The 12,326-nt window shown below is 40.0% G+C and overlaps 1 protein-coding gene across 2 annotated transcripts in view; it reads right to left on the minus strand.

The window, feature by feature from the left end:
* Nucleotides 1–12,326, minus strand: part of ROR1 (receptor tyrosine kinase like orphan receptor 1) — a 409,096-nt gene that overhangs the window by 338,337 nt on the left and 58,433 nt on the right. The gene's annotated exons all lie outside the window — the stretch shown is intronic.

A 12,326-nucleotide genomic window follows, 5' to 3' on the forward strand; every position in this document is an offset into this window, starting at 1 on the left:
GAGTTGGGTCTTGGAGAAACAGTGAATAAATATGTTGATACTCTGGCTATTGCTATTGCTATGACTAATAAAGTTCTTTGTCTCTAACCCAGGAATCCTTCCGCCAGCATCTATGGAACTGCGGCAGGCAAGTTCATTTGCAAGTAAGCTAAAGGCTCAAATCCTTCACAGTTCTTGATGATATTTAGGGGAAAAAAATCAGCAGGATTGGTGAATAGCCAAATGTAGAATGTTAGGGAGAAAAAAGGAATCAAAGATTACTTCTGGTTTTTTTGTTTGTTTGTTTGTTTGAAGGGTGAAGTTTGGACAGTGGTTTGAATGGTTACTTTAGACAGTGGTGTCACCAACAGAGGTGGAATATATAACAGGTACAAGAATGTAATATATAATGAGACATAGTGGGTGCTGGGGATGAGATAATAAATTCAGTTTGGAGGTCTATGAGACATCCATGTGGAAGTATCCAACACAGAGCTGAATAATGAAGGCAAAAGGGGAAGAGCTGGATTAAAGATATATAGGGTTCATTAGCATCAGGGCATAGGTAAACCCATGATATTGGATAAAATCCTCTTTCATATAGAAACCATCATATTCATCCTTAAACTCTTAGTCCCCTGCAGAGGGCTTTGCACAATGTATATGCTTAATAAATGCCTGTTAAATAAATGGCTAAAAACAGATCCAGAATTAGTTGTATCCTTTATTTAAATTAAAATTGCTTCAGTGGTTACCGGTGTAATGCTAATCCATGTTTTCTCAAATCAGAGTCTCAAATACAGGGTATGTACTTTTGTTTCACACGAAATACAACCAGTTTCATACACAAGTAATTACAAACTCTTACATGTAACATGGAAGCAGAACAGAATTCTAAGACTCATAATATCATGTCATTAAAAAGCAATATTGTTGGTTTTCTTATCGGAGAAAAAAGTTCTATTATCCACAGGATCACTCCTACCTTCACTCATTCAACATAACAAAAAACTTACTGAGGACCTACTATGTTTAAGGAACGGTGCTGAAATCTGTAAGGGATCTAAAAAGCATAAAAGTCCCATCCTTAAAGGAATTTACAAAAGCGGGGTGGTGGTATATACATCAGACCAGAATTTAGTTCCAAGTTCCACATTTAGCAATTTTATGACCTTGAGCAAGTTACTTAACCTCTACAACCTTTAGTTACTAAACTTGTAAAAAGAAAATAGTGCAAATGCATACCTCATAAATGGCAATGAGATGTACATTTTGTAATACACGTAGAGTATGTATTATAATACTCCATCAAAAGTAGTGGCCAGTATGATTACCATCATGATAAACTAGTTGGGGAAGAAATACTCATAGAAATACTCATAGAAAAACCACTCAGTGAGAGAGAGTGCAGAACATTATAAATGCCATTGAAGTGCTAAAGCACTAGAAACACAGACCCTTAGGAACCTGTTGAAAACAGTAGTAGTTAACACTGTGTTTTAACTTATTTAAACCAGCCCAACAAACCTATGAATGAATAGTATTATTCCCATTTTCTAGATGAGAAAACTGACACCTAGACAAGTCAAGTAACTTACTCCGGTTCACCCAGCAGAAAGTGGTGGAGCAGGAAATAAATCCAGGCTGTCTGGCTCCAGAGTCTGATGCCAAGCTGGCTCCTCAGGGAGAATCATGCATTTTTATGACTTATATTTTGAAGACAAAAGAACTGAACTCTTTGAAACTATTTGCCTTCAACTCACAACTATTATACAAATACTATTCTACTCAGAATTGAAAGATTATTTTAAAATATCTAAACAGGGCCAGGTGCGGTGGCTCACACCTGTAATCCCAGCACTTTGGGATGCCAAGGCGGGCAGATCACCTGAGGTCAAGAGTTCGAGACCAGCCTGGCCAACATGGTGAAACCCTGTCTCTACTAAAAATACAAAAAAATTAGCTAGGCGTGGTGGCGTGCACCTGTAGTCCCAGCTACTCAGGAGGCTGAGGCAGGAGACTCACTTGAACCCCAGAGGCAGAGGTTGCAGTGAGCCGAGATCGCACCATTGCACTCCAGCCTGGGCAAACAAGAGTGAAACTCCGTCTCAAAAAAAAAAAAAAAAAAATCTAAACGACAAGCGGAGAGACTTTTCTAGGTTAGCTCAGGTCCTATTTCACAGATTCTGAAAACTGTAAAGGAAGGAAGATTTAATGCTTCATACCAAACACGGTGTAAGACAAAATCACAGTGCATCATGGACGGATGCACAAAATCCAAAGTGACTGAAAGTGTAGGGCTTTGGGCTTAAAGCTCTGAGGCACCTTTATGAAATAAAATGACTCCATTTACCAACTCTCATTTCCTACTGTTCATAAGCACTTCCTTAAGCTTAATTTAATATACACTCCTCTCAGATGCAGAGTTTTGGGGGTTGTTTTTCCATTTCCATGTGAATAATGTAACAGACTGATGAGATATATTCAGCCACTGTGTTGGGCCACCTTGGACTTTCATCAAATTTTGTTTTATTTAATTTTCAAAGAAAATAACGATGAAATACCCTAAATATCCAATCACTGAGTGATGGCTAAATAAAAGAAATAAAAGAAAAGAAAAACAATATCTATAAAGACTTGGAAAAAATAGTATTAGGTATTCAGTGAAAAAAAGCTTGCTACAAAATAACATAGACAAGATGATTACATTTATGGATAAAAATGTATGCATAGGGCAAAAAAGCCTGCAAGGAAATGTACCAAAATATTAAAAGTGATTTTTTGTGTGTTTATAATATGAGCCCTAGTCTTTCACTTTCTCAGTGTTTCTTTATTTTCTGAATTTTCTTTGATACATATATTATTTGTACCTTTTTTAATTGCAGTAAACCAACATAAAAACAAAAAAAAAAGTTCAATGTGCTATCCATTGCACTACAGAGCCTTCTTATACTTTTTAAATGTTTGGAATATTTGTATTACAGACATATTAATGGATAAATAGATGCCAAATTAGATAGACAGATAGATAGATGATATGGAGACAGACATTCTTTTACCAAAACATTACAGAACAGCTCCTCTTAGAAATGTAGTCAAAATCTGGCTTCCCCGTCCAATTCAGCTGTCTCTTTCTTTAAACCAATCAACCATGTATTTCTTTAAGGTAAATGTTACTTAAAAGCATCTTAGATGGACAGATCTGACTTTTGAAGCCCTAAATAGAGGGCACAGGTAACCAATTAATGCATGAATTACAGCCATGCGTCGCTTAACAACAGAGATATGTTCTGAGAAAAGAGTGCTTAGTTGATATGCTTGTTGTCATGTGAACATCATAGAGCGTACTTACACAGACTTAGATGGTATAGCCTACTACACACCTAGGCTTTATGATATGGCCTATTGCTCCTAGGCTACAAACTTGTACAGCATGTTACCATACTGAATACTGTAGGCGACTGTCGCACAATGGTATCTGTATAGCTAAACATATCTAACCATATAAAAGATGCAGTAAAAATACAGTATAAAAGATTAAAAATGTTACACCTGTAGAGAGCACTTATCATGAATGGAGCCTGCAGGAATTAGAAGTTGTTCTGGGTGAATCAGTGTGAGTGAAAGTGAAAGCCTAGGACATTACTATACACTACTGTAGACTTCATATGTACACCTAGGCTACATTAAATTTATAAAGTATTTTCTTTCTTCAATAGAAATTAGACAGCTTACTGTAACTTTTTTATTTTATAAACTTTTTATTTTTTAACTCTGGACTCTTGTAATAATGCTTAGCTTAAAACATGAACACATTATATAGCTGTACAAAAATATTTTCTTTATATCCTTATTCCATAAGCTTTTTTCTATTTAAACATTTTTAAGTTAAAAATTAAGACACAAACACACACACTAGCCTAGGCCTACACAGGGTCAGGATCATCAATATCATTGTCTTCCACCTCCACATCTTGTCCACTGGAAGCTCTTCAAGGGGCAATAACAGGCATGGAGCTGTCATCTGCTATGATAACAATGCCTTCTTCTGAAATACCTCCTGAAGGACCTGCCTGAGGCTGTTTTACAGGTAATGTTTTATTTTAGAAGCAAAAGCAGTACACTCTAAAATAATAATAATAAAAAGTATAGTAAATATGTAAACCACTAACATAGTTGTTTATTACTATTATCAAGTATACTTACTATTATCACAAATATACTTACTATTATCAGTATACAATTAGGTATACTGTATATCACTGGAGGTGCTATAGTTTTACGGGACTGGCAGGGCAGGTTTGTTTACACCAGCATCACCCAAACACATGAGTAATGCACTGTGCTACAACATTACAACAACTACAGCCTCTCTAGGAGTTTTTCAGCTCCATTATAACCCTATTGGACCACCATCTTATATGCAGTTCTAACGTTGACTGAAAGATGATTATGCAGTGCCTGACTGTAGCTGCCATACAAATGTGACAGGAAGAGTAACTTAGCTCATACACAATTACATACATACTTACTTGTTAAGAGACAGAATCTCGTTTCTGTCACTCAGGCTAAAGTGCAGTGGCATGATCACGGTTCACTGCAGCCTCGACCTCCTGGGCTCAATTGATCCTCCTACTCCAGCCTCCCAAGTAGCTGGGACTACAGGAACACGCCACCGTGCCCAGCTAATTGTTGTATTTTTTGTAGAAACAAGGTCTCACTATGTTGGCCAGGCTGGTCTGGAACTCCTGGCCTCAAGCAAAGATACACACTTTCTTTTGGCAGCCACAATTAATTATCAATATAAATGTCAGTATGACAAACTGAAACTGCTTTTCAGAAAAGGTTATCCAAACTTAATTTTGTCAAAGAAAAAACCTACTCTATTGGCCAGAAAGTACTGAGTTCAGTCTAACGAAATGAGTAGAATAGGTACACAAACTACACAGTGTACTTTGAGGGCTGTTTCCATCTGGAAATGTGCATCATGTACACATTACTCCACATGCAACCAGTCATCCTTTAACCACCTTCAAAACACCAGCCATAACACAATCCGAAAAAGAATAATAGTATGCATTTTTTTAAAAGAATACAATTATTGGAAGAACTTTGGGAAATTAACGTAGCCCTACTGTGGAGGTCAAATTCATACGTAGTACAAAATGAAAACAAATCTGACATACTGAACACTTGTCATGTGGCTCTCACTGAAAGGGTAAGGAGAATTTTCAAAGCAGGATAGAAACTGGAGTTCAGTGGAAAGTACAGATGCTTGACTACCTTTCTTTATGGGGAACAGAAACATTCTATTCGCCCCCTGCTGCTTTGGCCAAGTTAAGCTCAGCCTCCCCTGCCATTCTTCCAAGACAGGGAACCAACGTCTTGATGCTGGCTAACAGATAATTCAAACACGCACACACACTTCATCGCTGTAAGAGGTACCTCTATGTGGTTGTCAGCCTTTAACGATATCAACTCAACAGGCCCACAAGCTTTTTACAAAATAAACATAAATTAATTGGGAGACAAAGATGGAGCGATAGGAGGGGGCATTCTTAAAAAGATGGAAAGTCAATTGCATTAGTGGTCACAAAAGAACCAGGGGTGTTTTTGTTTGGCAATGGAGCAGCTACATGCAGAATGTTAACCTCTTTGAATAAGGCATTGGTGATTTTAAGAAATTAATTTTAGGTCTGATTAGTGCCAAGTGCAGAATTTCTGCAAGAAGAAGTCATGGAGTAGAGAAAAATCTACAGTGTCTGTTCCTCTTTCTGTTTATAACCTCTGGACTTCAGTATCGTCTCTTGGGCTATCTGCAGAGGCCTTTTTATACTCATCAACTCAGAATTCCCCCTTGCTAATTATGAAATCTTAAGAAACTGGGTATAGGAAAACACAACTTTTGGTCACAACTTTTTGTTCCTATTTATTAATATATCCTAACTCACTTGGCATTCCACATCTATAGACGCTATTTATGGTTCATAAATTTAGTTTTCCCACTGGTTCAGATAAACAGGTCCTAAAAATGATTTAAGATGTGCTTTTTTCTACAAAGTCTCAAAAGCCATCAGACATTACAATGAGTGTGAATCATGGATGGACTATGGTGTTGAGGCTTAGGGCTTGGACTCTGGAATCAGGAAAATCTGGATTCAAATCCTGACTTTGTATGTCAAGTTGTGTAACTCTGAGCAAGTTCTTTAAGTTCAAAATGGTCCTGACCCCAGTGGGGCTATTGGGAGGAAGGAATGCAATAGTTTACAAAAAGCAAGCAGCAGATCTGAAATTCTACCTCTTGGGGCTACCTAAGGAACAATGTTTTCAAATTATAAAATCTCTGCTGGGAGACAATAGAATCAAGAAGAAAGAGAGTGTTTTCACTTTAGTCACTACACAAATTAAAGTTTCTGTGGGGCTAGTGTCAGCTTTACTTTAACCTAAATGTGTGACGTATTAACCACTCCCAAGCTCCATTTCCTCTAAAAGGAGATGGTTGTCTCAACGAAGCTCTATCAAGATCTGAATACTTGCAAAAATGAAATCCACATTACTGTGTGCACCCTATATTGTCCAACAACACAAGTGCCTTTTAACAATGAGATCATATTCTCTTTCCATCTACTTCTCCCATACTTTAGTATATTTTACTGCACTATGAGCTTCTCAAAAGGAAGGACAATGTCTTGCCTGTTGTTTCTACCCATAGTGCTTCTAACAATATCTGACACATGACTGATGACCGATGAATAAATGAGTGACTGAATCATCTCAGTATCCTCCCCAAAGGCACATAAATTTTGCACACAGTAGGTATCAAAATACATTTGTTGGAAAAATGGATTTGAGCAAAACTGGGAATGCCTTTATAGGTAGGGACTTTCTCTTACTCATCTCTGTAGCCCCTGGGCCTGGGCAGAACCTGGCACATAAAGAAAGGAGGATCAACGAATCTTTTTGCTCTGGAGACATGCTGGTAATTGACCTACTCAAAAAGTAATTGGTAAGGTGTGTGTGGATTCCAGTTCTAGAAGGCCTTCTCTGTGTCTGGCACTGTACAAGATGGTTTGCATGATGTTTTCTTAACAGCTCTGAAAGGGATGAGTGACATCGTTTTAAAATGAGTGAGCAAGGGCTCAGAGAGATTAAGTCACTTACCCAAAATCACAAAGCTGATAAATAACAGAGCTGAGATTTAAAACCAGGCTTCTGGAACCTGTGCTTTTTCCATTATGGGAGGTTAAGAAAGAAGAGAAAGCACCAAAATAGATGGGACCACCTTATTTGAAGCTGCGTGACTTTAGGGGAGGATGGAGGAGGCAGCAACAGGTAGATAGAGCTCAAGGAGTGAGGCTGACCAGTGGGGCCAACCGCCCCAGCCAATTATTGATCCATGGGCCTGCCACCTGCAGCCATGAACAGCAGGTCTAGAAGAATGTTGATTAGAGGCATTTCCCAAGCAGAATTGACCAGGTAGTGGCTGGCAGTAATGGCAGTGCAGACCAATTCCTTCTGGTCATTATATACAAGTCCAGGCGATCCCATCGGAATGCCTTGGGCCCAGATCTTGGAACAGTAGTCCACTTGCCATCTTGGAACCAATGCACAAAGCACAAGAGCTCCCACATGGAAAGACTAACCACATTTTCCAGACTGAGTGCTAGAAGAGGAGGAGGCCTGAATACTTTGTCTCAGAGGAAGAAATGTAATGACTCTTGGTTTTGGAAAAATCAATTTTAAGAGTAAGCCTAAGTCCCATGTGCTCATCATAGAAACAAAAAGAGATAACATTCATTGTCAAAGCATCAGAACAGAAGAGCTGCCATTTTTTAAAAATGCTGTTTTATAGTTTTGTTAAGATTCAGCATGTAAACAGCAGTACCCCTCCTATGACTACAGGGAAAACTAATTTAATAAAATCAAATATGTTTGAAACATCTTCTGTTTTTAACAGTAACATCAACTAGAAACCTGGAATCTTATACATCCGTATACAGACAAGATAAAACACTCAGTATAATTACTTTTTAATTCATCTAGGGGTACAAAAGTAATTCTTCTAGAGACACCACACTAGACTCTCTAGTTTGCAGGCTCAGAGTAACCCACTTTAAATATCTGAAGCAGATCCTGCCATCCCTCAGCTCAAATGCCCCATGCTTCCGGAGGCTTCTCCATGTCAGCTCCACCGAGAGGGTCTAAGCCCAGAGTAACATCTTTCTTACTACGAGAGCTTAACAGCCTGCTTAGATGGAGAGGACAAAAGCTACACAGGATGTTAGAGAGAAAGCAATGCCAGGTCAGTAACTAACCGAGCTTTCTCCCTGAGTTGGAAAAAAACAAACAAAAAAAAAAAAAAAGAAGAAAAGTCAAAAAAAAAAAAAGCCCTCGAGACGGAAAGCATTGATGTAATTTCACTATTCCTAAGCATGCCAGAAGCCATAAATATTTGTAAAGCACAGTCTTTATATTTGCAACATTCAAGGGCATAACTAGAAAAAAAAAAAAAAAAACCAGTGTGTAAATATGCACATGTGCTAACTATTCTCTTAGATCACCCAAAAAGAAAAAAAAAAACGCAAGCAGGCAAGCAGAAGTCCAAATATTGCTGGAAAAGTTTGGGTTGTTTCTGTCTGAAATTTACTCTGATCAGCCCTGTAGAATCTGTCCTTGCATACTACCTTGAAGGAAAAAAAAAAAAATGAAAAGGAACTTTATAGATAGAACCTCCAAACCCGTGCTTGACTATTCTCTGTCCTCTCCCCTCCCAGAGCAGCCAGTCAGAGCTTGGAGAACACATCACCCCCAGGGACCATTCTGAAGCTCTTCCCTGAGCTAGCCAGAACCCTGGGCCCTGGGAGCTTTCCCTTGTCACCCTGAAGCCCCACAAAACAAAGCAATCCTTCTCCAAGATGGCCCTCTAACTAGTTAAAGATCATTCTCATGTCTTCTCCTTTTCTGGCTTGCTCTTTTCTGGACATACCTGGTTTGTCACTGTTAATACCCCAAGGGTGGTCTGACCAGCACACACTTAGAAAAGATAAAAGCACCAAAACCCTTCCACTCAGGCAGTCCATTTCACTTAACACTATCAATCAAAGCAACTAAACATTGTAACTAGTGATCCCTGCCCCAACCCACAATTGTACTTAAGTACAATTTTAAGTACAATATTATTAATTAATATTAATAATAAAACAGCTACCTGTTACTGAGTGTCTGCTGTCTGCCAGGAATTGTGTTAGACAGAGTCAGTTCTGCTATAACACAACATATGAGTTCTGAGAAATCACCATACTATGCAAAATTGTGCAGTAAAAACAGCAGAGTTTATGGGAAAACAGGATTGGAACACACTACTACTTTCTTGTGGAAACGGGCATTGTAAGGGTTACAGCTTATGGGTTATTGTGAAGTGGTGGGTGGGGGGCTGGTTATCAGAAAATGGACAGAAAGTTGTAATGGCAGATGTGGACAAGTGTAACTCGAGTGTAACTCAACACACCTGGTGAACTGAGGGAGGTGGTAGATGTTTCAGGTGTGTGTGTTTGTATATTGCCATGCATCTCACTTTAGCTAAGTGCTGTCTTCTGAGTCCACCTAGTACTTTTCATGGATAAAACTGACTATGTAAGTAAACATAAAATTTGCATTATTCCCAAATTTTTCTGAATACATCAATCAGCTTTGAAAAAATGTGTGTGTTTTCAAAACAACTGTTATAGCAGCACTGACTGCGCTTTATCTTATTGAATCCTAGCAACACTGAAAAATCAGTAGTACTAACTCCATGTTCCAGAAAAGGAAACACAGGCTCAGCGAAGTTAAATGATTCCCAAAGCCACATCACTGGTTGATATGGTTTGGCTCTGTGTCCCCACCCAAATCTCAACTCGAATTGTAATCCCCACATGTCAAGGGAGGAGATTGCTTCTCCTTCACCTTCCACCATAATTGTAAGTTTCCTGAGGCCTCCCCACACATGCAGAACTGTGAGTCAATTAAACCTCTTTTGCTTATACATTACCCAGTCTCAGGCAGTTCTTTATAACAGTGTGAAAACAGACTAATACAGAAAATTGGTCCTGAGAGAAGTGGGGCATTGCTATAGAGATATCTGAAAATGTGGAAGTGATTTAGGAACTGGGTAACGGGCAGAGAATAAAAAAGTTTGAAGGGCTCAGAAGAAGACAGGAAGATGTGGGAAAGTTTAGAACTTCTTAGAGACTTGTTGAATGATTTTGACCAAAATGCTCATTGTGATATGGACAATGAAGTCCAGTCTGAGGTGGTCTCAGATGGAAACGAGGAACTTATCGTGAACTGCAGCGAAGGTCACTCTTCCTATGCTTTAGCAAAGAGACTGGTGGCATTTTGCCCCTGCTCTAGAGATCTGTGTAATTTTAAACTTGAGAGAGATGGTTTGGATATCTGGCAGAAGAAATTTCCAAGCAGCAAAGCATTCAAGATGTGACCTGGCTTTTTCTGAAAGCATACAGTCATAGACATTCACAGAGAGATGGTCTGAAATTGGGATTTATGTTTAAAAGGGAAGCAGAGTATAAAAGTTTAGAACACTTGTAGTCTGACCATGTTGTAGAAAAGAAAAATCTATCTTCTGGGGAGAAATTCAAGCTACCAGCTGCATAAATTTGCATAAATAAAGAGAAGCTGAATGTTGATAGCCAAGACAATGCGGAAAATGTCTCCAAGGCAATTCAGAGATCTTCATGGCAGCCCCTCCCATCACAGGCCCAGAGGCCTAGAAGGGAAAACTGGTTTTGTGGGCCAGGGGTCCCTCCTGCATTCCCTATTCTGTGCAGCCTCAGGACGTGGCACCTTGAGTCTCAGCCACTCCAGTTCTAGCCATGGCTAAAAGGGGCCAAAGTACAGCTCAGGCATTGCTTCAGAGGGTGGGAGCCCCAAGCCTTGGCAGCTTCCACCTGGTGTTGGGCCTGAGAGTGCACAGAAGACAAAAGTTGAGCTTCAGAAGCCTTTGCCTAGATTTCAGAGGATGTATGGAAATGTCTGGATGTCCAGGCAGACAGACGTCTGCTGCAGGAGTGGAGTCCTCATGGAGATCCTCTACTAGGGCAGGTAGAGGGGGAAAATGGAGTTGGAGCCCCCACACAGAGTCCCCACTGGGGAACTGCCTAGTAGAGCTGTGAGAAGAGGGCCACCAGCCTCTAGATCCCAGAATGGTAGATCCACTGGCAGCTTGCACTGTGCACCTGGAAAAGGTACAGGCACTCAATGCCAGCCCATGAAAGCAGCTGTGTGTCAGGGGGTGCTGTATCCTGCAGAGCCATAGGGGCAGAGCTTCCCAAGGCCTTGGGAGCCCATCTCTTGCATCAGCATGCCCTGAATGTGAGACATAGAGTCAAAGAAGATTATTTTGGAGCTTTAAGATTTAATGGCTGCCCTGCTGTGTTTTGGACTTGGTGCAGGGCCTGCAGCCCCTTTGTCTTGACCAATTTCTCCTATTTGGAATGGGAACATTTACCAAATTCCTGTATCCCCATTGTATCTTGGAGTTAATTAACTTGCTTTTGATTTTACAGGCTCATAGGTGGAAAGAACTTGCCTTGTCTCAGATGAGACTTTCGACTTGGACTTTTGGGTTAATGCTGGGATGAGTTAAGACTTTGGGGGACTGTTGGGAAGGCATGATTGGCTTTTAAATGTGAAAAAGACATGAGCTTTGAAAGGGGCCAGGAGTGAAATGGTATGGTTTGGCTCTGTGTTCCCACCCAAATCTCATCTCAAATTGTAATCCCCACGTGTCAAGGGAGGGACCTGGTGGGAGGTGATTGGATCATGGGGGTGGTTTCCCCCATGCTGTTCTCATGATAGTGGTTGTTTTAAACCAACAAGATCTGATGGTTTAAAAGTGGCACTTCTCTCTTAGCACTCTCTCTCTCCTGCTCTGCCATGTAAGACATGCCTCGCTTCCCCTTCACCTTCTGCCATGATTTTAAGTTTCCTGAGACCCCCCCAGCCATGCAGAAGTCTGAGTCAATTAAACCTCTTTTGTGTTTATAAATTACCCAGTCTCGGGTAGTTCTTTATAGCAGTGTAAAAACAAACTAAAACACTGGCAATAAGTAAGGTGCAAAGCAAGGATATGGCCAAGGTCTACCCAGCCTCTTCTCCACCACGTTATGCCCTATTGTTACCACTTTCTTTTACTTTGGCAACCAGTGCTGGGTAGGAGGTACTGTGACACTTTCTGGGACTTAAAAGCAGATTCAAAACTGCTCTGACTCCTCCACTCCTGCTTTAATTGTCTGCCCCACAGTGGCGTAAAAGTTAATGCAAACATATATGTCTGTAGCATTACCCAT

The sequence above is a fragment of the Pongo abelii genome, chromosome 1, assembly GCF_028885655.2.
Source record: "Pongo abelii isolate AG06213 chromosome 1, NHGRI_mPonAbe1-v2.0_pri, whole genome shotgun sequence".
Taxonomy (NCBI): Eukaryota; Metazoa; Chordata; class Mammalia; order Primates; family Hominidae; genus Pongo; species Pongo abelii.